Source organism: Oryctolagus cuniculus, chromosome 10, assembly GCF_051225735.1.
Source record: "Oryctolagus cuniculus isolate XC-2025 breed Fujian yellow rabbit chromosome 10, ASM5122573v1, whole genome shotgun sequence".
NCBI lineage: Eukaryota > Metazoa > Chordata > Mammalia > Lagomorpha > Leporidae > Oryctolagus > Oryctolagus cuniculus.
Window position 1 is genome coordinate 74,372,968 of NC_142876.1, and position 24,533 is coordinate 74,397,500.

General features: G+C 69.8%; 10 non-coding genes across 10 annotated transcripts; all 10 read left to right on the forward strand.

Annotated features, from left to right (window-relative positions):
• Positions 1-1,555: 1,555 nt before the first annotated feature.
• Positions 1,556-1,674, forward strand: LOC149124155 (5S ribosomal RNA). Its single transcript, XR_016215371.1, has one exon. It is a non-coding gene; the product is annotated as a 5S ribosomal RNA (ribosomal RNA).
• Positions 1,675-3,491: 1,817 nt separating this feature from the next.
• LOC149124156 (5S ribosomal RNA) lies at positions 3,492-3,610 on the forward strand. The gene has a single exon (XR_016215372.1). It is a non-coding gene; the product is annotated as a 5S ribosomal RNA (ribosomal RNA).
• Positions 3,611-5,951: 2,341 nt separating this feature from the next.
• LOC149124157 (5S ribosomal RNA) lies at positions 5,952-6,070 on the forward strand. The gene has a single exon (XR_016215373.1). It is a non-coding gene; the product is annotated as a 5S ribosomal RNA (ribosomal RNA).
• Positions 6,071-8,406: 2,336 nt separating this feature from the next.
• LOC149124158 (5S ribosomal RNA) lies at positions 8,407-8,525 on the forward strand. Its single transcript, XR_016215374.1, has one exon. It is a non-coding gene; the product is annotated as a 5S ribosomal RNA (ribosomal RNA).
• Positions 8,526-10,849: 2,324 nt separating this feature from the next.
• On the forward strand, positions 10,850-10,968 carry LOC149124159 (5S ribosomal RNA). Its single transcript, XR_016215375.1, has one exon. It is a non-coding gene; the product is annotated as a 5S ribosomal RNA (ribosomal RNA).
• Positions 10,969-13,310: 2,342 nt separating this feature from the next.
• LOC149124160 (5S ribosomal RNA) lies at positions 13,311-13,429 on the forward strand. The gene has a single exon (XR_016215376.1). It is a non-coding gene; the product is annotated as a 5S ribosomal RNA (ribosomal RNA).
• Positions 13,430-15,753: 2,324 nt separating this feature from the next.
• On the forward strand, positions 15,754-15,872 carry LOC149124161 (5S ribosomal RNA). The gene has a single exon (XR_016215377.1). It is a non-coding gene; the product is annotated as a 5S ribosomal RNA (ribosomal RNA).
• A 2,337-nt stretch (positions 15,873-18,209) lies between these two features.
• Positions 18,210-18,328, forward strand: LOC149124162 (5S ribosomal RNA). Its single transcript, XR_016215378.1, has one exon. It is a non-coding gene; the product is annotated as a 5S ribosomal RNA (ribosomal RNA).
• Positions 18,329-20,638: 2,310 nt separating this feature from the next.
• Positions 20,639-20,757, forward strand: LOC149124163 (5S ribosomal RNA). The gene has a single exon (XR_016215379.1). It is a non-coding gene; the product is annotated as a 5S ribosomal RNA (ribosomal RNA).
• A 1,833-nt stretch (positions 20,758-22,590) lies between these two features.
• LOC149124164 (5S ribosomal RNA) lies at positions 22,591-22,709 on the forward strand. Its single transcript, XR_016215380.1, has one exon. It is a non-coding gene; the product is annotated as a 5S ribosomal RNA (ribosomal RNA).
• The last annotated feature ends 1,824 nt before the right edge of the window (positions 22,710-24,533 follow it).

Below are 24,533 nucleotides of genomic sequence, written 5' to 3' on the forward strand. Positions count from 1 at the left end.
GCATCCAAACGGGGCACCCTTTTGGCAGGCCAGGCAGAGACCCGCGGCCACAGGCTGCGTGCCCACAGGACCTCCCCGGGACAGAGGGTCCGTGGCAGGCAGGCAGCACACAGCCTGTGGTCTCTGTGGGGAGCAACTCGGATTGGACTGAGTTACTGGAATTAAGACTTATTCTATGCATCTGCTCTCCCACAATATGGCGCTGGGAGAGGAGAAAACAGCTTCTATGCAGCTGCCTCTTGCCAACTTGAGTGATGACCTCCAGGAGCTGATCCTGCTCCTGATTGGAGGAGAGCAGCGTACTTGGCGTGTGGGCAGCCGAGTTGGGATTGGCGGAAGAGGACTATAAAGGAGGAGAGAGACAACATGCACCAGGAACATCTAAGGGGAACACCTGTGCAGCCCCCGAGAGAGCCGGCCGGCCGGCCGGCGGTGTGCCGCTCCCCCGCGGAAGTGGGGAATGTGGCAGGGGGAACCGCCCTTCCACGGAGGTGGAAGGGACGGTAGCCAACCCGGGAAGAACCAGCAGCAAACCCGGGGAGGGCCGAGCAGACGAAAGAACAACGCAGGGTCCTGTGTCGTTCCTCCATGAAGAGGGGGAGCGACAGTCTCGAACTGGCTGCCGGGCTGGAGGGTGCGGGTCGCGCTGAAGCGCCCCACCCTCCCGTGAGGGAACGGGCGCTGAGGACGGAAATCCCTCTGTGCCACGAAGGGTGTCGGGGTGTGCGACTGTGTGCCCCTTGTGTAGGCGTGTGTGTGTGTGTGTGTGTGTGTGTGTGAGTGCCCACGCGAGCGTGCGGCGGGGGTGATTCCGTGCGCTGCCGCCCTCCTTCCCGACCTGCTGCCCCACTTGGGCCCCCGTGACCGAGCGGGGACAAGGGTCCCCAGGCCCTCAGCTGTCCTCGCGGCGTGGGAGTGTGTGGAGGCGCGGCGGCCGTGCCGGGGGAGGGCGGGCGACCTGTGCGTCAGCGGTGGGGGGGCTGCTGGCGGCCGGGTAGGAGGGAAGGCCCGGGCCGCGGTGGTGTGGGGCGCCGAACCCCCTGGTGCCGGGACCCGCGAGCCGCGGGGCGCAGCCCTGGGCAGGCGTGGAGGCTGCCGGGCACGGCTGGCGTGTGGCTGGGCGATGGCGGCAGGCAGGGGATCCGGCCTAGAAAGAGAGAGTAGGAGTTCCCTGTGGCCAGCGGCAGCCGGAGGAGGTTGGCTCCCCTTGGCTTGGCGGCAGCGTGCCGACTGGGCGCCCGGTGCTGCAGGTCCTGGGCTGGGCAGGCGGAGGGCTGGAGTTCGGGCACTGGTGCAGGGCTAGGCGGAGGGCGGCTGAGGAGGAGGGGGGGGAGGAGGAGAAGAGAAGAGAAGAGAAAAGAGGGAGGAGGCGGAGGAGAAGCGGCAGCGGGAGCGGGAGCGGGAGTGGGAATGGGAATGGGAATGGGAATGGGAATGGGAGTGAGAGCGGGGAGCGGGCAGGAGGAGGAGGAGGAGGAGGCGGCGGCGGCGGAGGCGGCGGCGGCGGCGGCTGTGCGGGCGCGCACTCAAGAGGGGCCTGGAGGCAGCCTCTGGCGTCTACGGCCATACCACCCTGAACGCGCCCGATCTCGTCTGATCTCGGAAGCTAAGCAGGGTCGGGCCTGGTTAGTACTTGGATGGGAGACCGCCTGGGAATACCGGGTGCTGTAGGCTTTTGCCCCGCGGCACCCTCCCCTTTTGCTCGCCTTTGGCTGGCTGCCTAGCCACGCCCCCATCCGCCAGCCCGCACGCCGGGACCCCTGCGACCCCCAACGCAGCTCCAGCAGGGGGCAGAAGCCCGACCCCTCCACCTGGCAGCCCCAGCCCGCCCGCGCCTCGGGCCTGGGCCTGGGCACGGGCACGGGCACGGGCACGGGCACGGGCGGGCCGGCCAGCTGTCCCCGGCTGCCGCAGCCCCACCGCCAACCCCGGGGCCCACCCCGGGACACAGGCCACGCCCCGCGCCATCCAGCGCGCCCCCTCCAACCCCAAACCAGCGACTCACCGCCCGCCAGGGCGCTCCCCTGCCGGCCGCCCCAACCCCGCAGCCCGCCGCACCAGCAGCTCCCGGCACCTGCACTCCCACCGCCCCTCCCGGGCTCCTGTCTCCCAGGGAGCCCAATGACTGTGACCACGACCACGACCACGACCACCGCCCGAAGACGACGCCAGGGCGCGGTTGCCCACCACTCAGGGCCCGGTGCCTCGCGCAGCCCAACCCGCGGGCCCTCTGCGCCACCTGGCCGTGCGGCGGCCACGCGCCACAGCCGCGGAAGCCCTCCAGAGCGCAAAGGAGGGACCCCACACCAAGCCTCGCAGGCAATACAGGCACCCTCTCCCTCTGTCTCTGACTTACACCAACACCTACACGTCTCTCTCTCTTTCTCTCTCTCTCTCTGTCTCTCTCTCCTCTCTCTGTCCCCCTCTCCCCCATCAGCCCTGACTCACACAGCATCCAAACGGGGCACCCTTTTGGCAGGCCAGGCAGAGACCCGCGGCCACAGGCTGCGTGCCCACAGGACCTCCCCGGGACAGAGGGTCCGTGGCAGGCAGGCAGCACACAGCCTGTGGTCTCGAACTGGCTGCCGGGCTGGAGGGTGCGGGTCGCGCTGAAGCGCCCCACCCTCCCGTGAGGGAACGGGCGCTGAGGACGGAAATCCCTCTGTGCCACGAAGGGTGTCGGGGTGTGCGACTGTGTGCCCCTTGTGTAGGCGTGTGTGTGTGTGTGTGTGTGTGAGTGCCCACGCGAGCGTGCGGCGGGGGTGATTCCGTACGCTGCCGCCCTCCTTCCCGACCTGCTGCCCCACTTGGGCCCCCGTGACCGAGCGGGGACAAGGGTCCCCAGGCCCTCAGCTGTCCTCGCGGCGTGGGAGTGTGTGGAGGCGCGGCGGCCGTGCCGGGGGAGGGCGGGCGACCTGTGCGTCAGCGGTGGGGGGGCTGCTGGCGGCCGGGTAGGAGGGAAGGCCCGGGCCGCGGTGGTGTGGGGCGCCGAACCCCCTGGTGCCGGGACCCGCGAGCCGCGGGGCGCAGCCCTGGGCAGGCGTGGAGGCTGCCGGGCACGGCTGGCGTGTGGCTGGGCGATGGCGGCAGGCAGGGGATCCGGCCTAGAAAGAGAGAGTAGGAGTTCCCTGTGGCCAGCGGCAGCCGGAGGAGGTTGGCTCCCCTTGGCTTGGCGGCAGCGTGCCGACTGGGCGCCCGGTGCTGCAGGTCCTGGGCTGGGCAGGTGGAGGGCTGGAGTTCGGGCACTGGTGCAGGGCTAGGCGGAGGGCGGCTGAGGAGGAGGGGGGGGAGGAGGAGAAGAGAAGAGAAGAGAAAAGAGGGAGGAGGCGGAGGAGAAGCGGCAGCGGCAGCGGGAGCGGGAGTGGGAATGGGAATGGGAATGGGAGTGAGAGCGGGGAGCGGGCAGGAAGAGGAGGCGGCGGCGGCGGCGGCGGCGGCGGCGGCGGCTGTGCGGGCGCGCACTCAAGAGGGGCCTGGAGGCAGCCTCTGGCGTCTACGGCCATACCACCCTGAACGCGCCCGATCTCGTCTGATCTCGGAAGCTAAGCAGGGTCGGGCCTGGTTAGTACTTGGATGGGAGACCGCCTGGGAATACCGGGTGCTGTAGGCTTTTGCCCCGCGGCACCCTCCCCTTTTGCTCGCCTTTGGCTGGCTGCCTAGCCACGCCCCCATCCGCCAGCCCGCACGCCGGGACCCCTGCGACCCCCAACGCAGCTCCAGCAGGGGGCAGAAGCCCGACCCCTCCACCTGGCAGCCCCAGCCCGCCCGCGCCTCGGGCCTGGGCCTGGGCCTGGGCCTGGGCACGGGCACGGGCACGGGCACGGGCACGGGCGGGCCGGCCAGCTGTCCCCGGCTGCCGCAGCCCCACCGCCAACCCCGGGGCCCACCCCGGGACACAGGCCACGCCCCGCGCCATCCAGCGCGCCCCCTCCAACCCCAAACCAGCGACTCACCGCCCGCCAGGGCGCTCCCCTGCCGGCCGCCCCAACCCCGCAGCCCGCCGCACCAGCAGCTCCCGGCACCTGCACTCCCACCGCCCCTCCCGGGCTCCTGTCTCCCAGGGAGCCCAATGACTGTGACCACGACCACGACCACGACCACCGCCCGAAGACGACGCCAGGGCGCGGTTGCCCACCACTCAGGGCCCGGTGCCTCGCGCAGCCCAACCCGCGGGCCCTCTGCGCCACCTGGCCGTGCGGCGGCCACGCGCCACAGCCGCGGAAGCCCTCCAGAGCGCAAAGGAGGGACCCCACACCAAGCCTCGCAGGCAATACAGGCACCCTCTCCCTCTGTCTCTGACTTACACCAACACCTACACGTCTCTCTCTCTTTCTCTCTCTCTCTCTGTCTCTCTCTCCTCTCTCTGTCCCCCTCTCCCCCATCAGCCCTGACTCACACAGCATCCAAACGGGGCACCCTTTTGGCAGGCCAGGCAGAGACCCGCGGCCACAGGCTGCGTGCCCACAGGACCTCCCCGGGACAGAGGGTCCGTGGCAGGCAGGCAGCACACAGCCTGTGGTCTCTGTGGGGAGCAACTCGGATTGGACTGAGTTACTGGAATTAAGACTTATTCTATGCATCTGCTCTCCCACAATATGGCGCTGGGAGAGGAGAAAACAGCTTCTATGCAGCTGCCTCTTGCCAACTTGAGTGATGACCTCCAGGAGCTGATCCTGCTCCTGATTGGAGGAGAGCAGCGTACTTGGCGTGTGGGCAGCCGAGTTGGGATTGGCGGAAGAGGACTATAAAGGAGGAGAGAGACAACATGCACCAGGAACATCTAAGGGGAACACCTGTGCAGCCCCCGAGAGAGCCGGCCGGCCGGCCGGCGGTGTGCCGCTCCCCCGCGGAAGTGGGGAATGTGGCAGGGGGAACCGCCCTTCCACGGAGGTGGAAGGGACGGTAGCCAACCCGGGAAGAACCAGCAGCAAACCCGGGGAGGGCCGAGCAGACGAAAGAACAGCGCAGGGTCCTGTGTCGTTCCTCCATGAAGAGGGGGAGCGACAGTCTCGAACTGGCTGCCGGGCTGGAGGGTGCGGGTCGCGCTGAAGCGCCCCACCCTCCCGTGAGGGAACGGGCGCTGAGGACGGAAATCCCTCTGTGCCACGAAGGGTGTCGGGGTGTGCGACTGTGTGCCCCTTGTGTAGGCGTGTGTGTGTGTGTGTGTGTGTGTGTGTGAGTGCCCACGCGAGCGTGCGGCGGGGGTGATTCCGTGCGCTGCCGCCCTCCTTCCCGACCTGCTGCCCCACTTGGGCCCCCGTGACCGAGCGGGGACAAGGGTCCCCAGGCCCTCAGCTGTCCTCGCGGCGTGGGAGTGTGTGGAGGCGCGGCGGCCGTGCCGGGGGAGGGCGGGCGACCTGTGCGTCAGCGGTGGGGGGGCTGCTGGCGGCCGGGTAGGAGGGAAGGCCCGGGCCGCGGTGGTGTGGGGCGCCGAACCCCCTGGTGCCGGGACCCGCGAGCCGCGGGGCGCAGCCCTGGGCAGGCGTGGAGGCTGCCGGGCACGGCTGGCGTGTGGCTGGGCGATGGCGGCAGGCAGGGGATCCGGCCTAGAAAGAGAGAGTAGGAGTTCCCTGTGGCCAGCGGCAGCCGGAGGAGGTTGGCTCCCCTTGGCTTGGCGGCAGCGTGCCGACTGGGCGCCCGGTGCTGCACTGCAGGTCCTGGGCTGGGCAGGCGGAGGGCTGGAGTTCGGGCACTGGTGCAGGGCTAGGCGGAGGGCGGCTGAGGAGGAGGGGGGGGGAGGAGGAGAAGAGAAGAGAAGAGAAAAGAGGGAGGAGGCGGAGGAGAAGCGGCAGCGGGAGCGGGAGCGGGAATGGGAATGGGAATGGGAATGGGAGTGAGAGCGGGGAGCGGGCAGGAGGAGGAGGAGGAGGAGGAGGCGGCGGCGGCGGCGGCGGCGGCGGCGGCGGCTGTGCGGGCGCGCACTCAAGAGGGGCCTGGACGCAGCCTCTGGCGTCTACGGCCATACCACCCTGAACGCGCCCGATCTCGTCTGATCTCGGAAGCTAAGCAGGGTCGGGCCTGGTTAGTACTTGGATGGGAGACCGCCTGGGAATACCGGGTGCTGTAGGCTTTTGCCCCGCGGCACCCTCCCCTTTTGCTCGCCTTTGGCTGGCTGCCTAGCCACGCCCCCATCCGCCAGCCCGCACGCCGGGACCCCTGCGACCCCCAACGCAGCTCCAGCAGGGGGCAGAAGCCCGACCCCTCCACCTGGCAGCCCCAGCCCGCCCGCGCCTCGGGCCTGGGCCTGGGCCTGGGCCTGGGCACGGGCACGGGCACGGGCACGGGCACGGGCGGGCCGGCCAGCTGTCCCCGGCTGCCGCAGCCCCACCGCCAACCCCGGGGCCCACCCCGGGACACAGGCCACGCCCCGCGCCATCCAGCGCGCCCCCTCCAACCCCAAACCAGCGACTCACCGCCCGCCAGGGCGCTCCCCTGCCGGCCGCCCCAACCCCGCAGCCCGCCGCACCAGCAGCTCCCGGCACCTGCACTCCCACCGCCCCTCCCGGGCTCCTGTCTCCCAGGGAGCCCAATGACTGTGACCACGACCACGACCACGACCACCGCCCGAAGACGACGCCAGGGCGCGGTTGCCCACCACTCAGGGCCCGGTGCCTCGCGCAGCCCATCCCGCGGGCCCTCTGCGCCACCTGGCCGTGCGGCGGCCACGCGCCACAGCCGCGGAAGCCCTCCAGAGCGCAAAGGAGGGACCCCACACCAAGCCTCGCAGGCAATACAGGCACCCTCTCCCTCTGTCTCTGACTTACACCAACACCTACACGTCTCTCTCTCTTTCTCTCTCTCTCTCTGTCTCTCTCTCCTCTCTCTGTCCCCCTCTCCCCCATCAGCCCTGACTCACACAGCATCCAAACGGGGCACCCTTTTGGCAGGCCAGGCAGAGACCCGCGGCCACAGGCTGCGTGCCCACAGGACCTCCCCGGGACAGAGGGTCCGTGGCAGGCAGGCAGCACACAGCCTGTGGTCTCTGTGGGGAGCAACTCGGATTGGACTGAGTTACTGGAATTAAGACTTATTCTATGCATCTGCTCTCCCACAATATGGCGCTGGGAGAGGAGAAAACAGCTTCTATGCAGCTGCCTCTTGCCAACTTGAGTGATGACCTCCAGGAGCTGATCCTGCTCCTGATTGGAGGAGAGCAGCGTACTTGGCGTGTGGGCAGCCGAGTTGGGATTGGCGGAAGAGGACTATAAAGGAGGAGAGAGACAACATGCACCAGGAACATCTAAGGGGAACACCTGTGCAGCCCCCGAGAGAGCCGGCCGGCCGGCCGGCGGTGTGCCGCTCCCCCGCGGAAGTGGGGAATGTGGCAGGGGGAACCGCCCTTCCACGGAGGTGGAAGGGACGGTAGCCAACCCGGGAAGAACCAGCAGCAAACCCGGGGAGGGCCGAGCAGACGAAAGAACAGCGCAGGGTCCTGTGTCGTTCCTCCATGAAGAGGGGGAGCGACAGTCTCGAACTGGCTGCCGGGCTGGAGGGTGCGGGTCGCGCTGAAGCGCCCCACCCTCCCGTGAGGGAACGGGCGCTGAGGACGGAAATCCCTCTGTGCCACGAAGGGTGTCGGGGTGTGCGACTGTGTGCCCCTTGTGTAGGCGTGTGTGTGTGTGTGTGTGTGTGTGTGTGAGTGCCCACGCGAGCGTGCGGCGGGGGTGATTCCGTGCGCTGCCGCCCTCCTTCCCGACCTGCTGCCCCACTTGGGCCCCCGTGACCGAGCGGGGACAAGGGTCCCCAGGCCCTCAGCTGTCCTCGCGGCGTGGGAGTGTGTGGAGGCGCGGCGGCCGTGCCGGGGGAGGGCGGGCGACCTGTGCGTCAGCGGTGGGGGGGCTGCTGGCGGCCGGGTAGGAGGGAAGGCCCGGGCCGCGGTGGTGTGGGGCGCCGAACCCCCTGGTGCCGGGACCCGCGAGCCGCGGGGCGCAGCCCTGGGCAGGCGTGGAGGCTGCCGGGCACGGCTGGCGTGTGGCTGGGCGATGGCGGCAGGCAGGGGATCCGGCCTAGAAAGAGAGAGTAGGAGTTCCCTGTGGCCAGCGGCAGCCGGAGGAGGTTGGCTCCCCTTGGCTTGGCGGCAGCGTGCCGACTGGGCGCCCGGTGCTGCAGGTCCTGGGCTGGGCAGGCGGAGGGCTGGAGTTCGGGCACTGGTGCAGGGCTAGGCGGAGGGCGGCTGAGGAGGAGGGGGGGGGAGGAGGAGAAGAGAAGAGAAGAGAAAAGAGGGAGGAGGCGGAGGAGAAGCGGCAGCGGGAGCGGGAGCGGGAATGGGAATGGGAATGGGAATGGGAGTGAGAGCGGGGAGCGGGCAGGAGGAGGAGGAGGAGGCGGCGGCGGCGGCGGCGGCGGCGGCGGCGGCGGCGGCTGTGCGGGCGCGCACTCAAGAGGGGCCTGGAGGCAGCCTCTGGCGTCTACGGCCATACCACCCTGAACGCGCCCGATCTCGTCTGATCTCGGAAGCTAAGCAGGGTCGGGCCTGGTTAGTACTTGGATGGGAGACCGCCTGGGAATACCGGGTGCTGTAGGCTTTTGCCCCGCGGCACCCTCCCCTTTTGCTCGCCTTTGGCTGGCTGCCTAGCCACGCCCCCATCCGCCAGCCCGCACGCCGGGACCCCTGCGACCCCCAACGCAGCTCCAGCAGGGGGCAGAAGCCCGACCCCTCCACCTGGCAGCCCCAGCCCGCCCGCGCCTCGGGCCTGGGCCTGGGCCTGGGCCTGGGCACGGGCACGGGCACGGGCACGGGCGGGCCGGCCAGCTGTCCCCGGCTGCCGCAGCCCCACCGCCAACCCCGGGGCCCACCCCGGGACACAGGCCACGCCCCGCGCCATCCAGCGCGCCCCCTCCAACCCCAAACCAGCGACTCACCGCCCGCCAGGGCGCTCCCCTGCCGGCCGCCCCAACCCCGCAGCCCGCCGCACCAGCAGCTCCCGGCACCTGCACTCCCACCGCCCCTCCCGGGCTCCTGTCTCCCAGGGAGCCCAATGACTGTGACCACGACCACGACCACGACCACCGCCCGAAGACGACGCCAGGGCGCGGTTGCCCACCACTCAGGGCCCGGTGCCTCGCGCAGCCCAACCCGCGGGCCCTCTGCGCCACCTGGCCGTGCGGCGGCCACGCGCCACAGCCGCGGAAGCCCTCCAGAGCGCAAAGGAGGGACCCCACACCAAGCCTCGCAGGCAATACAGGCACCCTCTCCCTCTGTCTCTGACTTACACCAACACCTACACGTCTCTCTCTCTTTCTCTCTCTCTCTCTGTCTCTCTCTCCTCTCTCTGTCCCCCTCTCCCCCATCAGCCCTGACTCACACAGCATCCAAACGGGGCACCCTTTTGGCAGGCCAGGCAGAGACCCGCGGCCACAGGCTGCGTGCCCACAGGACCTCCCCGGGACAGAGGGTCCGTGGCAGGCAGGCAGCACACAGCCTGTGGTCTCTGTGGGGAGCAACTCGGATTGGACTGAGTTACTGGAATTAAGACTTATTCTATGCATCTGCTCTCCCACAATATGGCGCTGGGAGAGGAGAAAACAGCTTCTATGCAGCTGCCTCTTGCCAACTTGAGTGATGACCTCCAGGAGCTGATCCTGCTCCTGATTGGAGGAGAGCAGCGTACTTGGCGTGTGGGCAGCCGAGTTGGGATTGGCGGAAGAGGACTATAAAGGAGGAGAGAGACAACATGCACCAGGAACATCTAAGGGGAACACCTGTGCAGCCCCCGAGAGAGCCGGCCGGCCGGCCGGCGGTGTGCCGCTCCCCCGCGGAAGTGGGGAATGTGGCAGGGGGAACCGCCCTTCCACGGAGGTGGAAGGGACGGTAGCCAACCCGGGAAGAACCAGCAGCAAACCCGGGGAGGGCCGAGCAGACGAAAGAACAGCGCAGGGTCCTGTGTCGTTCCTCCATGAAGAGGGGGAGCGACAGTCTCGAACTGGCTGCCGGGCTGGAGGGTGCGGGTCGCGCTGAAGCGCCCCACCCTCCCGTGAGGGAACGGGCGCTGAGGACGGAAATCCCTCTGTGCCACGAAGGGTGTCGGGGTGTGCGACTGTGTGCCCCTTGTGTAGGCGTGTGTGTGTGTGTGTGTGTGTGTGTGTGAGTGCCCACGCGAGCGTGCGGCGGGGGTGATTCCGTGCGCTGCCACCCTCCTTCCCGACCTGCTGCCCCACTTGGGCCCCCGTGACCGAGCGGGGACAAGGGTCCCCAGGCCCTCAGCTGTCCTCGCGGCGTGGGAGTGTGTGGAGGCGCGGCGGCCGTGCCGGGGGAGGGCGGGCGACCTGTGCGTCAGCGGTGGGGGGGCTGCTGGCGGCCGGGTAGGAGGGAAGGCCCGGGCCGCGGTGGTGTGGGGCGCCGAACCCCCTGGTGCCGGGACCCGCGAGCCGCGGGGCGCAGCCCTGGGCAGGCGTGGAGGCTGCCGGGCACGGCTGGCGTGTGGCTGGGCGATGGCGGCAGGCAGGGGATCCGGCCTAGAAAGAGAGAGTAGGAGTTCCCTGTGGCCAGCGGCAGCCGGAGGAGGTTGGCTCCCCTTGGCTTGGCGGCAGCGTGCCGACTGGGCGCCCGGTGCTGCAGGTCCTGGGCTGGGCAGGCGGAGGGCTGGAGTTCGGGCACTGGTGCAGGGCTAGGCGGAGGGCGGCTGAGGAGGAGGGGGGGGGAGGAGGAGAAGAGAAGAGAAGAGAAAAGAGGGAGGAGGCGGAGGAGAAGCGGCAGCGGGAGCGGGAGCGGGAATGGGAATGGGAATGGGAATGGGAGTGAGAGCGGGGAGCGGGCAGGAGGAGGAGGAGGAGGAGGAGGCGGCGGCGGCGGCGGCGGCGGCGGCTGTGCGGGCGCGCACTCAAGAGGGGCCTGGAGGCAGCCTCTGGCGTCTACGGCCATACCACCCTGAACGCGCCCGATCTCGTCTGATCTCGGAAGCTAAGCAGGGTCGGGCCTGGTTAGTACTTGGATGGGAGACCGCCTGGGAATACCGGGTGCTGTAGGCTTTTGCCCCGCGGCACCCTCCCCTTTTGCTCGCCTTTGGCTGGCTGCCTAGCCACGCCCCCATCCGCCAGCCCGCACGCCGGGACCCCTGCGACCCCCAACGCAGCTCCAGCAGGGGGCAGAAGCCCGACCCCTCCACCTGGCAGCCCCAGCCCGCCCGCGCCTCGGGCCTGGGCCTGGGCCTGGGCCTGGGCACGGGCACGGGCACGGGCACGGGCACGGGCACGGGCGGGCCGGCCAGCTGTCCCCGGCTGCCGCAGCCCCACCGCCAACCCCGGGGCCCACCCCGGGACACAGGCCACGCCCCGCGCCATCCAGCGCGCCCCCTCCAACCCCAAACCAGCGACTCACCGCCCGCCAGGGCGCTCCCCTGCCGGCCGCCCCAACCCCGCAGCCCGCCGCACCAGCAGCTCCCGGCACCTGCACTCCCACCGCCCCTCCCGGGCTCCTGTCTCCCAGGGAGCCCAATGACTGTGACCACGACCACGACCACGACCACCGCCCGAAGACGACGCCAGGGCGCGGTTGCCCACCACTCAGGGCCCGGTGCCTCGCGCAGCCCAACCCGCGGGCCCTCTGCGCCACCTGGCCGTGCGGCGGCCACGCGCCACAGCCGCGGAAGCCCTCCAGAGCGCAAAGGAGGGACCCCACACCAAGCCTCGCAGGCAATACAGGCACCCTCTCCCTCTGTCTCTGACTTACACCAACACCTACACGTCTCTCTCTCTTTCTCTCTCTCTCTCTGTCTCTCTCTCCTCTCTCTGTCCCCCTCTCCCCCATCAGCCCTGACTCACACAGCATCCAAACGGGGCACCCTTTTGGCAGGCCAGGCAGAGACCCGCGGCCACAGGCTGCGTGCCCACAGGACCTCCCCGGGACAGAGGGTCCGTGGCAGGCAGGCAGCACACAGCCTGTGGTCTCTGTGGGGAGCAACTCGGATTGGACTGAGTTACTGGAATTAAGACTTATTCTATGCATCTGCTCTCCCACAATATGGCGCTGGGAGAGGAGAAAACAGCTTCTATGCAGCTGCCTCTTGCCAACTTGAGTGATGACCTCCAGGAGCTGATCCTGCTCCTGATTGGAGGAGAGCAGCGTACTTGGCGTGTGGGCAGCCGAGTTGGGATTGGCGGAAGAGGACTATAAAGGAGGAGAGAGACAACATGCACCAGGAACATCTAAGGGGAACACCTGTGCAGCCCCCGAGAGAGCCGGCCGGCCGGCCGGCGGTGTGCCGCTCCCCCGCGGAAGTGGGGAATGTGGCAGGGGGAACCGCCCTTCCACGGAGGTGGAAGGGACGGTAGCCAACCCGGGAAGAACCAGCAGCAAACCCGGGGAGGGCCGAGCAGACGAAAGAACAGCGCAGGGTCCTGTGTCGTTCCTCCATGAAGAGGGGGAGCGACAGTCTCGAACTGGCTGCCGGGCTGGAGGGTGCGGGTCGCGCTGAAGCGCCCCACCCTCCCGTGAGGGAACGGGCGCTGAGGACGGAAATCCCTCTGTGCCACGAAGGGTGTCGGGGTGTGCGACTGTGTGCCCCTTGTGTAGGCGTGTGTGTGTGTGTGTGTGTGTGTGTGTGAGTGCCCACGCGAGCGTGCGGCGGGGGTGATTCCGTGCGCTGCCGCCCTCCTTCCCGACCTGCTGCCCCACTTGGGCCCCCGTGACCGAGCGGGGACAAGGGTCCCCAGGCCCTCAGCTGTCCTCGCGGCGTGGGAGTGTGTGGAGGCGCGGCGGCCGTGCCGGGGGAGGGCGGGCGACCTGTGCGTCAGCGGTGGGGGGGCTGCTGGCGGCCGGGTAGGAGGGAAGGCCCGGGCCGCGGTGGTGTGGGGCGCCGAACCCCCTGGTGCCGGGACCCGCGAGCCGCGGGGCGCAGCCCTGGGCAGGCGTGGAGGCTGCCGGGCACGGCTGGCGTGTGGCTGGGCGATGGCGGCAGGCAGGGGATCCGGCCTAGAAAGAGAGAGTAGGAGTTCCCTGTGGCCAGCGGCAGCCGGAGGAGGTTGGCTCCCCTTGGCTTGGCGGCAGCGTGCCGACTGGGCGCCCGGTGCTGCAGGTCCTGGGCTGGGCAGGCGGAGGGCTGGAGTTCGGGCACTGGTGCAGGGCTAGGCGGAGGGCGGCTGAGGAGGAGGGGGGGGGAGGAGGAGAAGAGAAGAGAAGAGAAAAGAGGGAGGAGGCGGAGGAGAAGCGGCAGCGGGAGCGGGAGCGGGAATGGGAATGGGAATGGGAATGGGAGTGAGAGCGGGGAGCGGGCAGGAGGAGGAGGAGGAGGCGGCGGCGGCGGCGGCGGCGGCGGCGGCGGCGGCGGCTGTGCGGGCGCGCACTCAAGAGGGGCCTGGAGGCAGCCTCTGGCGTCTACGGCCATACCACCCTGAACGCGCCCGATCTCGTCTGATCTCGGAAGCTAAGCAGGGTCGGGCCTGGTTAGTACTTGGATGGGAGACCGCCTGGGAATACCGGGTGCTGTAGGCTTTTGCCCCGCGGCACCCTCCCCTTTTGCTCGCCTTTGGCTGGCTGCCTAGCCACGCCCCCATCCGCCAGCCCGCACGCCGGGACCCCTGCGACCCCCAACGCAGCTCCAGCAGGGGGCAGAAGCCCGACCCCTCCACCTGGCAGCCCCAGCCCGCCCGCGCCTCGGGCCTGGGCCTGGGCCTGGGCCTGGGCACGGGCACGGGCACGGGCACGGGCGGGCCGGCCAGCTGTCCCCGGCTGCCGCAGCCCCACCGCCAACCCCGGGGCCCACCCCGGGACACAGGCCACGCCCCGCGCCATCCAGCGCGCCCCCTCCAACCCCAAACCAGCGACTCACCGCCCGCCAGGGCGCTCCCCTGCCGGCCGCCCCAACCCCGCAGCCCGCCGCACCAGCAGCTCCCGGCACCTGCACTCCCACCGCCCCTCCCGGGCTCCTGTCTCCCAGGGAGCCCAATGACTGTGACCACGACCACGACCACGACCACCGCCCGAAGACGACGCCAGGGCGCGGTTGCCCACCACTCAGGGCCCGGTGCCTCGCGCAGCCCAACCCGCGGGCCCTCTGCGCCACCTGGCCGTGCGGCGGCCACGCGCCACAGCCGCGGAAGCCCTCCAGAGCGCAAAGGAGGGACCCCACACCAAGCCTCGCAGGCAATACAGGCACCCTCTCCCTCTGTCTCTGACTTACACCAACACCTACACGTCTCTCTCTCTTTCTCTCTCTCTCTCTGTCTCTCTCTCCTCTCTCTGTCCCCCTCTCCCCCATCAGCCCTGACTCACACAGCATCCAAACGGGGCACCCTTTTGGCAGGCCAGGCAGAGACCCGCGGCCACAGGCTGCGTGCCCACAGGACCTCCCCGGGACAGAGGGTCCGTGGCAGGCAGGCAGCACACAGCCTGTGGTCTCTGTGGGGAGCAACTCGGATTGGACTGAGTTACTGGAATTAAGACTTATTCTATGCATCTGCTCTCCCACAATATGGCGCTGGGAGAGGAGAAAACAGCTTCTATGCAGCTGCCTCTTGCCAACTTGAGTGATGACCTCCAGGAGCTGATCCTGCTCCTGATTGGAGGAGAGCAGCGTACTTGGCGTGTGGGCAGCCGAGTTGGGATTGGCGGAAGAGGACTATAAAGGAGGAGAGAGACAACATGCACCAGGAACATCTAAGGGGAACACCTGTGCAGCCCCCGAGAGAGCCGGCCGGCCGGCCGGCGGTGTGCCGCTCCCCCGCGGAAGTGGGGAATGTGGCAGGGGGAACCGCCCTTCCACGGAGGTGGAAGGGACGGTAGCCAACCCGGGAAGAACCAGCAGCAAACCCGGGGAGGGCCGAGCAGACGAAAGAACAGCGCAGGGTCCTGTGTCGTTCCTCCATGAAGAGGGGGAGCGACAGTCTCGAACTGGCTGCCGGGCTGGAGGGTGCGGGTCGCGCTGAAGCGCCCCACCCTCCCGTGAGGGAACGGGCGCTGAGGACGGAAATCCCTCTGTGCCACGAAGGGTGTCGGGGTGTGCGACTGTGTGCCCCTTGTGTAGGCGTGTGTGTGTGTGTGTGTGTGTGTGTGTGAGTGCCCACGCGAGCGTGCGGCGGGGGTGATTCCGTGCGCTGCCACCCTCCTTCCCGACCTGCTGCCCCACTTGGGCCCCCGTGACCGAGCGGGGACAAGGGTCCCCAGGCCCTCAGCTGTCCTCGCGGCGTGGGAGTGTGTGGAGGCGCGGCGGCCGTGCCGGGGGAGGGCGGGCGACCTGTGCGTCAGCGGTGGGGGGGCTGCTGGCGGCCGGGTAGGAGGGAAGGCCCGGGCCGCGGTGGTGTGGGGCGCCGAACCCCCTGGTGCCGGGACCCGCGAGCCGCGGGGCGCAGCCCTGGGCAGGCGTGGAGGCTGCCGGGCACGGCTGGCGTGTGGCTGGGCGATGGCGGCAGGCAGGGGATCCGGCCTAGAAAGAGAGAGTAGGAGTTCCCTGTGGCCAGCGGCAGCCGGAGGAGGTTGGCTCCCCTTGGCTTGGCGGCAGCGTGCCGACTGGGCGCCCGGTGCTGCAGGTCCTGGGCTGGGCAGGCGGAGGGCTGGAGTTCGGGCACTGGTGCAGGGCTAGGCGGAGGGCGGCTGAGGAGGAGGGGGGGGGAGGAGGAGAAGAGAAGAGAAGAGAAAAGAGGGAGGAGGCGGAGGAGAAGCGGCAGCGGGAGCGGGAGCGGGAATGGGAATGGGAATGGGAATGGGAGTGAGAGCGGGGAGCGGGCAGGAGGAGGAGGAGGAGGAGGAGGCGGCGGCGGCGGCGGCGGCGGCGGCTGTGCGGGCGCGCACTCAAGAGGGGCCTGGAGGCAGCCTCTGGCGTCTACGGCCATACCACCCTGAACGCGCCCGATCTCGTCTGATCTCGGAAGCTAAGCAGGGTCGGGCCTGGTTAGTACTTGGATGGGAGACCGCCTGGGAATACCGGGTGCTGTAGGCTTTTGCCCCGCGGCACCCTCCCCTTTTGCTCGCCTTTGGCTGGCTGCCTAGCCACGCCCCCATCCGCCAGCCCGCACGCCGGGACCCCTGCGACCCCCAACGCAGCTCCAGCAGGGGGCAGAAGCCCGACCCCTCCACCTGGCAGCCCCAGCCCGCCCGCGCCTCGGGCCTGGGCCTGGGCCTGGGCCTGGGCACGGGCACGGGCACGGGCACGGGCACGGGCACGGGCGGGCCGGCCAGCTGTCCCCGGCTGCCGCAGCCCCACCGCCAACCCCGGGGCCCACCCCGGGACACAGGCCACGCCCCGCGCCATCCAGCGCGCCCCCTCCAACCCCAAACCAGCGACTCACCGCCCGCCAGGGCGCTCCCCTGCCGGCCGCCCCAACCCCGCAGCCCGCCGCACCAGCAGCTCCCGGCACCTGCACTCCCACCGCCCCTCCCGGGCTCCTGTCTCCCAGGGAGCCCAATGACTGTGACCACGACCACGACCACGACCACCGCCCGAAGACGACGCCAGGGTGCGGTTGCCCACCACTCAGGGCCCGGTGCCTCGCGCAGCCCAACCCGCGGGCCCTCTGCGCCACCTGGCCGTGCGGCGGCCACGCGCCACAGCCGCGGAAGCCCTCCAGAGCGCAAAGGAGGGACCCCACACCAAGCCTCGCAGGCAATACAGGCACCCTCTCCCTCTGTCTCTGACTTACACCAACACCTACACGTCTCTCTCTCTTTCTCTCTCTCTCTCTGTCTCTCTCTCCTCTCTCTGTCCCCCTCTCCCCCATCAGCCCTGACTCACACAGCATCCAAACGGGGCACCCTTTTGGCAGGCCAGGCAGAGACCCGCGGCCACAGGCTGCGTGCCCACAGGACCTCCCCGGGACAGAGGGTCCGTGGCAGGCAGGCAGCACACAGCCTGTGGTCTCTGTGGGGAGCAACTCGGATTGGACTGAGTTACTGGAATTAAGACTTATTCTATGCATCTGCTCTCCCACAATATGGCGCTGGGAGAGGAGAAAACAGCTTCTATGCAGCTGCCTCTTGCCAACTTGAGTGATGACCTCCAGGAGCTGATCCTGCTCCTGATTGGAGGAGAGCAGCGTACTTGGCGTGTGGGCAGCCGAGTTGGGATTGGCGGAAGAGGACTATAAAGGAGGAGAGAGACAACATGCACCAGGAACATCTAAGGGGAACACCTGTGCAGCCCCCGAGAGAGCCGGCCGGCCGGCCGGCGGTGTGCCGCTCCCCCGCGGAAGTGGGGAATGTGGCAGGGGGAACCGCCCTTCCACGGAGGTGGAAGGGACGGTAGCCAACCCGGGAAGAACCAGCAGCAAACCCGGGGAGGGCCGAGCAGACGAAAGAACAGCGCAGGGTCCTGTGTCGTTCCTCCATGAAGAGGGGGAGCGACAGTCTCGAACTGGCTGCCGGGCTGGAGGGTGCGGGTCGCGCTGAAGCGCCCCACCCTCCCGTGAGGGAACGGGCGCTGAGGACGGAAATCCCTCTGTGCCACGAAGGGTGTCGGGGTGTGCGACTGTGTGCCCCTTGTGTAGGCGTGTGTGTGTGTGTGTGTGTGTGTGTGAGTGCCCACGCGAGCGTGCGGCGGGGGTGATTCCGTGCGCTGCCGCCCTCCTTCCCGACCTGCTGCCCCACTTGGGCCCCCGTGACCGAGCGGGGACAAGGGTCCCCAGGCCCTCAGCTGTCCTCGCGGCGTGGGAGTGTGTGGAGGCGCGGCGGCCGTGCCGGGGGAGGGCGGGCGACCTGTGCGTCAGCGGTGGGGGGGCTGCTGGCGGCCGGGTAGGAGGGAAGGCCCGGGCCGCGGTGGTGTGGGGCGCCGAACCCCCTGGTGCCGGGACCCGCGAGCCGCGGGGCGCAGCCCTGGGCAGGCGTGGAGGCTGCCGGGCACGGCTGGCGTGTGGCTGGGCGATGGCGGCAGGCAGGGGATCCGGCCTAGAAAGAGAGAGTAGGAGTTCCCTGTGGCCAGCGGCAGCCGGAGGAGGTTGGCTCCCCTTGGCTTGGCGGCAGCGTGCCGACTGGGCGCCCGGTGCTGCAGGTCCTGGGCTGGGCAGGCGGAGGGCTGGAGTTCGGGCACTGGTGCAGGGCTAGGCGGAGGGCGGCTGAGGAGGAGGGGGGGGGAGGAGGAGAAGAGAAGAGAAGAGAAAAGAGGGAGGAGGCGGAGGAGAAGCGGCAGCGGGAGCGGGAGCGTGAGCGGGAGCGGGAGCGGGAATGGGAATGGGAATGGGAGTGAGAGCGGGGAGCGGGCAGGAGGAGGAGGAGGAGGCGGCGGCGGCGGCGGCGGCGGCTGTGCGGGCGCGCACTCAAGAGGGGCCTGGAGGCAGCCTCTGGCGTCTACGGCCATACCACCCTGAACGCGCCCGATCTCGTCTGATCTCGGAAGCTAAGCAGGGTCGGGCCTGGTTAGTACTTGGATGGGAGACCGCCTGGGAATACCGGGTGCTGTAGGCTTTTGCCCCGCGGCACCCTCCCCTTTTGCTCGCCTTTGGCTGGCTGCCTAGCCACGCCCCCATCCGCCAGCCCGCACGCCGGGACCCCTGCGACCCCCAACGCAGCTCCAGCAGGGGGCAGAAGCCCGACCCCTCCACCTGGCAGCCCCAGCCCGCCCGCGCCTCGGGCCTGGGCCTGGGCACGGGCACGGGCACGGGCACGGGCACGGGCGGGCCGGCCAGCTGTCCCCGGCTGCCGCAGCCCCACCGCCAACCCCGGGGCCCACCCCGGGACACAGGCCACGCCCCGCGCCATCCAGCGCGCCCCCTCCAACCCCAAACCAGCGACTCACCGCCCGCCAGGGCGCTCCCCTGCCGGCCGCCCCAACCCCGCAGCCCGCCGCACCAGCAGCTCCCGGCACCTGCACTCCCACCGCCCCTCCCGGGCTCCTGTCTCCCAGGGAGCCCAATGACTGTGACCACGACCACGACCACGACCACCGCCCGAAGACGACGCCAGGGCGCGGTTGCCCACCACTCAGGGCCCGGTGCCTCGCGCAGCCCAACCCGCGGGCCCTCTGCGCCACCTGGCCGTGCGGCGGCCACGCGCCACAGCCGCGGAAGCCCTCCAGAGCGCAAAGGAGGGACCCCACACCAAGCCTCGCAGGCAATACAGGCACCCTCTCCCTCTGTCTCTGACTTACACCAACACCTACACGTCTCTCTCTCTTTCTCTCTCTCTCTCTGTCTCTCTCTCCTCTCTCTGTCCCCCTCTCCCCCATCAGCCCTGACTCACACAGCATCCAAACGGGGCACCCTTTTGGCAGGCCAGGCAGAGACCCGCGGCCACAGGCTGCGTGCCCACAGGACCTCCCCGGGACAGAGGGTCCGTGGCAGGCAGGCAGCACACAGCCTGTGGTCTCTGTGGGGAGCAACTCGGATTGGACTGAGTTACTGGAATTAAGACTTATTCTATGCATCTGCTCTCCCACAATATGGCGCTGGGAGAGGAGAAAACAGCTTCTATGCAGCTGCCTCTTGCCAACTTGAGTGATGACCTCCAGGAGCTGATCCTGCTCCTGATTGGAGGAGAGCAGCGTACTTGGCGTGTGGGCAGCCGAGTTGGGATTGGCGGAAGAGGACTATAAAGGAGGAGAGAGACAACATGCACCAGGAACATCTAAGGGGAACACCTGTGCAGCCCCCGAGAGAGCCGGCCGGCCGGCCGGCGGTGTGCCGCTCCCCCGCGGAAGTGGGGAATGTGGCAGGGGGAACCGCCCTTCCACGGAGGTGGAAGGGACGGTAGCCAACCCGGGAAGAACCAGCAGCAAACCCGGGGAGGGCCGAGCAGACGAAAGAACAGCGCAGGGTCCTGTGTCGTTCCTCCATGAAGAGGGGGAGCGACAGTCTCGAACTGGCTGCCGGGCTGGAGGGTGCGGGTCGCGCTGAAGCGCCCCACCCTCCCGTGAGGGAACGGGCGCTGAGGACGGAAATCCCTCTGTGCCACGAAGGGTGTCGGGGTGTGCGACTGTGTGCCCCTTGTGTAGGCGTGTGTGTGTGTGTGTGTGTGTGTGTGAGTGCCCACGCGAGCGTGCGGCGGGGGTGATTCCGTGCGCTGCCGCCCTCCTTCCCGACCTGCTGCCCCACTTGGGCCCCCGTGACCGAGCGGGGACAAGGGTCCCCAGGCCCTCAGCTGTCCTCGCGGCGTGGGAGTGTGTGGAGGCGCGGCGGCCGTGCCGGGGGAGGGCGGGCGACCTGTGCGTCAGCGGTGGGGGGGCTGCTGGCGGCCGGGTAGGAGGGAAGGCCCGGGCCGCGGTGGTGTGGGGCGCCGAACCCCCTGGTGCCGGGACCCGCGAGCCGCGGGGCGCAGCCCTGGGCAGGCGTGGAGGCTGCCGGGCACGGCTGGCGTGTGGCTGGGCGATGGCGGCAGGCAGGGGATCCGGCCTAGAAAGAGAGAGTAGGAGTTCCCTGTGGCCAGCGGCAGCCGGAGGAGGTTGGCTCCCCTTGGCTTGGCGGCAGCGTGCCGACTGGGCGCCCGGTGCTGCAGGTCCTGGGCTGGGCAGGCGGAGGGCTGGAGTTCGGGCACTGGTGCAGGGCTAGGCGGAGGGCGGCTGAGGAGGAGGGGGGGGGAGGAGGAGAAGAGAAGAGAAGAGAAAAGAGGGAGGAGGCGGAGGAGAAGCGGCAGCGGGAGCGGGAGCGGGAGTGGGAATGGGAATGGGAATGGGAGTGAGAGCGGGGAGCGGGCAGGAAGAGGAGGAGGCGGCGGCGGCGGCGGCGGCGGCGGCGGCTGTGCGGGCGCGCACTCAAGAGGGGCCTGGAGGCGGCCTCTGGCGTCTACGGCCATACCACCCTGAACGCGCCCGATCTCGTCTGATCTCGGAAGCTAAGCAGGGTCGGGCCTGGTTAGTACTTGGATGGGAGACCGCCTGGGAATACCGGGTGCTGTAGGCTTTTGCCCCGCGGCACCCTCCCCTTTTGCTCGCCTTTGGCTGGCTGCCTAGCCACGCCCCCATCCGCCAGCCCGCACGCCGGGACCCCTGCGACCCCCAACGCAGCTCCAGCAGGGGGCAGAAGCCCGACCCCTCCACCTGGCAGCCCCAGCCCGCCCGCGCCTCGGGCCTGGGCCTGGGCCTGGGCCTGGGCCTGGGCACGGGCACGGGCACGGGCACGGGCGGGCCGGCCAGCTGTCCCCGGCTGCCGCAGCCCCACCGCCAACCCCGGGGCCCACCCCGGGACACAGGCCACGCCCCGCGCCATCCAGCGCGCCCCCTCCAACCCCAAACCAGCGACTCACCGCCCGCCAGGGCGCTCCCCTGCCGGCCGCCCCAACCCCGCAGCCCGCCGCACCAGCAGCTCCCGGCACCTGCACTCCCACCGCCCCTCCCGGGCTCCTGTCTCCCAGGGAGCCCAATGACTGTGACCACGACCACGACCACGACCACCGCCCGAAGACGACGCCAGGGCGCGGTTGCCCACCACTCAGGGCCCGGTGCCTCGCGCAGCCCAACCCGCGGGCCCTCTGCGCCACCTGGCCGTGCGGCGGCCACGCGCCACAGCCGCGGAAGCCCTCCAGAGCGCAAAGGAGGGACCCCACACCAAGCCTCGCAGGCAATACAGGCACCCTCTCCCTCTGTCTCTGACTTACACCAACACCTACACGTCTCTCTCTCTTTCTCTCTCTCTCTCTGTCTCTCTCTCCTCTCTCTGTCCCCCTCTCCCCCATCAGCCCTGACTCACACAGCATCCAAACGGGGCACCCTTTTGGCAGGCCAGGCAGAGACCCGCGGCCACAGGCTGCGTGCCCACAGGACCTCCCCGGGACAGAGGGTCCGTGGCAGGCAGGCAGCACACAGCCTGTGGTCTCGAACTGGCTGCCGGGCTGGAGGGTGCGGGTCGCGCTGAAGCGCCCCACCCTCCCGTGAGGGAACGGGCGCTGAGGACGGAAATCCCTCTGTGCCACGAAGGGTGTCGGGGTGTGCGACTGTGTGCCCCTTGTGTAGGCGTGTGTGTGTGTGTGTGTGTGTGAGTGCCCACGCGAGCGTGCGGCGGGGGTGATTCCGTGCGCTGCCGCCCTCCTTCCCGACCTGCTGCCCCACTTGGGCCCCCGTGACCGAGCGGGGACAAGGGTCCCCAGGCCCTCAGCTGTCCTCGCGGCGTGGGAGTGTGTGGAGGCGCGGCGGCCGTGCCGGGGGAGGGCGGGCGACCTGTGCGTCAGCGGTGGGGGGGCTGCTGGCGGCCGGGTAGGAGGGAAGGCCCGGGCCGCGGTGGTGTGGGGCGCCGAACCCCCTGGTGCCGGGACCCGCGAGCCGCGGGGCGCAGCCCTGGGCAGGCGTGGAGGCTGCCGGGCACGGCTGGCGTGTGGCTGGGCGATGGCGGCAGGCAGGGGATCCGGCCTAGAAAGAGAGAGTAGGAGTTCCCTGTGGCCAGCGGCAGCCGGAGGAGGTTGGCTCCCCTTGGCTTGGCGGCAGCGTGCCGACTGGGCGCCCGGTGCTGCAGGTCCTGGGCTGGGCAGGCGGAGGGCTGGAGTTCGGGCACTGGTGCAGGGCTAGGCGGAGGGCGGCTGAGGAGGAGGGGGGGGGAGGAGGAGAAGAGAAGAGAAGAGAAAAGAGGGAGGAGGCGGAGGAGAAGCGGCAGCGGGAGCGGGAGCGGGAGCGGGAGTGGGAATGGGAATGGGAATGGGAGTGAGAGCGGGGAGCGGGCAGGAAGAGGAGGCGGCGGCGGCGGCGGCGGCGGCGGCGGCTGTGCGGGCGCGCACTCAAGAGGGGCCTGGAGGCAGCCTCTGGCGTCTACGGCCATACCACCCTGAACGCGCCCGATCTCGTCTGATCTCGGAAGCTAAGCAGGGTCGGGCCTGGTTAGTACTTGGATGGGAGACCGCCTGGGAATACCGGGTGCTGTAGGCTTTTGCCCCGCGGCACCCTCCCCTTTTGCTCGCCTTTGGCTGGCTGCCTAGCCACGCCCCCATCCGCCAGCCCGCACGCCGGGACCCCTGCGACCCCCAACGCAGCTCCAGCAGGGGGCAGAAGCCCGACCCCTCCACCTGGCAGCCCCAGCCCGCCCGCGCCTCGGGCCTGGGCCTGGGCCTGGGCCTGGGCACGGGCACGGGCACGGGCACGGGCGGGCCGGCCAGCTGTCCCCGGCTGCCGCAGCCCCACCGCCAACCCCGGGGCCCACCCCGGGACACAGGCCACGCCCCGCGCCATCCAGCGCGCCCCCTCCAACCCCAAACCAGCGACTCACCGCCCGCCAGGGCGCTCCCCTGCCGGCCGCCCCAACCCCGCAGCCCGCCGCACCAGCAGCTCCCGGCACCTGCACTCCCACCGCCCCTCCCGGGCTCCTGTCTCCCAGGGAGCCCAATGACTGTGACCACGACCACGACCACGACCACCGCCCGAAGACGACGCCAGGGCGCGGTTGCCCACCACTCAGGGCCCGGTGCCTCGCGCAGCCCAACCCGCGGGCCCTCTGCGCCACCTGGCCGTGCGGCGGCCACGCGCCACAGCCGCGGAAGCCCTCCAGAGCGCAAAGGAGGGACCCCACACCAAGCCTCGCAGGCAATACAGGCACCCTCTCCCTCTGTCTCTGACTTACACCAACACCTACACGTCTCTCTCTCTTTCTCTCTCTCTCTCTGTCTCTCTCTCCTCTCTCTGTCCCCCTCTCCCCCATCAGCCCTGACTCACACAGCATCCAAACGGGGCACCCTTTTGGCAGGCCAGGCAGAGACCCGCGGCCACAGGCTGCGTGCCCACAGGACCTCCCCGGGACAGAGGGTCCGTGGCAGGCAGGCAGCACACAGCCTGTGGTCTCTGTGGGGAGCAACTCGGATTGGACTGAGTTACTGGAATTAAGACTTATTCTATGCATCTGCTCTCCCACAATATGGCGCTGGGAGAGGAGAAAACAGCTTCTATGCAGCTGCCTCTTGCCAACTTGAGTGATGACCTCCAGGAGCTGATCCTGCTCCTGATTGGAGGAGAGCAGCGTACTTGGCGTGTGGGCAGCCGAGTTGGGATTGGCGGAAGAGGACTATAAAGGAGGAGAGAGACAACATGCACCAGGAACATCTAAGGGGAACACCTGTGCAGCCCCCGAGAGAGCCGGCCGGCCGGCCGGCGGTGTGCCGCTCCCCCGCGGAAGTGGGGAATGTGGCAGGGGGAACCGCCCTTCCACGGAGGTGGAAGGGACGGTAGCCAACCCGGGAAGAACCAGCAGCAAACCCGGGGAGGGCCGAGCAGACGAAAGAACAGCGCAGGGTCCTGTGTCGTTCCTCCATGAAGAGGGGGAGCGACAGTCTCGAACTGGCTGCCGGGCTGGAGGGTGCGGGTCGCGCTGAAGCGCCCCACCCTCCCGTGAGGGAACGGGCGCTGAGGACGGAAATCCCTCTGTGCCACGAAGGGTGTCGGGGTGTGCGACTGTGTGCCCCTTGTGTAGGCGTGTGTGTGTGTGTGTGTGTGTGTGTGAGTGCCCACGCGAGCGTGCGGCGGGGGTGATTCCGTGCGCTGCCGCCCTCCTTCCCGACCTGCTGCCCCACTTGGGCCCCCGTGACCGAGCGGGGACAAGGGTCCCCAGGCCCTCAGCTGTCCTCGCGGCGTGGGAGTGTGTGGAGGCGCGGCGGCCGTGCCGGGGGAGGGCGGGCGACCTGTGCGTCAGCGGTGGGGGGGCTGCTGGCGGCCGGGTAGGAGGGAAGGCCCGGGCCGCGGTGGTGTGGGGCGCCGAACCCCCTG